Here is a 664-nt window from a genome sequence, read left to right as displayed (position 1 = left end):
ATAGCAGCTGCCCCTTTGTTGCCGGAAATGTGAGCCGCTCCTCCCCCGGCTCGGACACGTGGCTTTGTTTATACCGTCTGATCCTGATCTTTGTTATTGCAACATCCCCCAGATGGAAACTCTACACTCGGCCCTGTCCTCAGTGCAGCAGCTGCCGCCTTGTCACATTATTATAACCAGCTTTTGCATGCTAGGCCGGTCTGCCTCCGCAGGTGGAAATATATACCCCATGTTTGTCTGACGGCGCTATAAACACTAGAGGGCTATAGGGTAACAAGATACATACACCCTTGTGTGCCACTGACCTGCAGTAAACTGTTGTCAACAAGGATGCAATCACATACTGTAGCATGTGCTCTGGGTGATAATAATAATTATTATTAATAATAGCATGTTTTGTATAGCTCTGCTACTTTTTCTGTAGCACTTTACAGAGACATTTTGCAGGCACAGGTCCCTGCCTCATAGAGCTTGCAATCTATGTTTTTGATGCCTGAGGCACAGGGAGATAAGGTGACTTGACCAAGGTCACCAGGAATTGAACCAGACTCCCCTGCTTCAAACTCAGTGCCAGTCAGTGTCTTTACTCACTAAGCCGCTTATTGGGTGTGCTATGCTACAGAATATGGTGGATCTTTACAAATAAATGATACTCATAATAATA

This window comes from Ascaphus truei, chromosome 2 (assembly GCF_040206685.1).
Source record: "Ascaphus truei isolate aAscTru1 chromosome 2, aAscTru1.hap1, whole genome shotgun sequence".
Classification (NCBI taxonomy): Eukaryota; Metazoa; Chordata; class Amphibia; order Anura; family Ascaphidae; genus Ascaphus; species Ascaphus truei.
Note: the sequence above shows the minus strand (reverse complement) of the source record.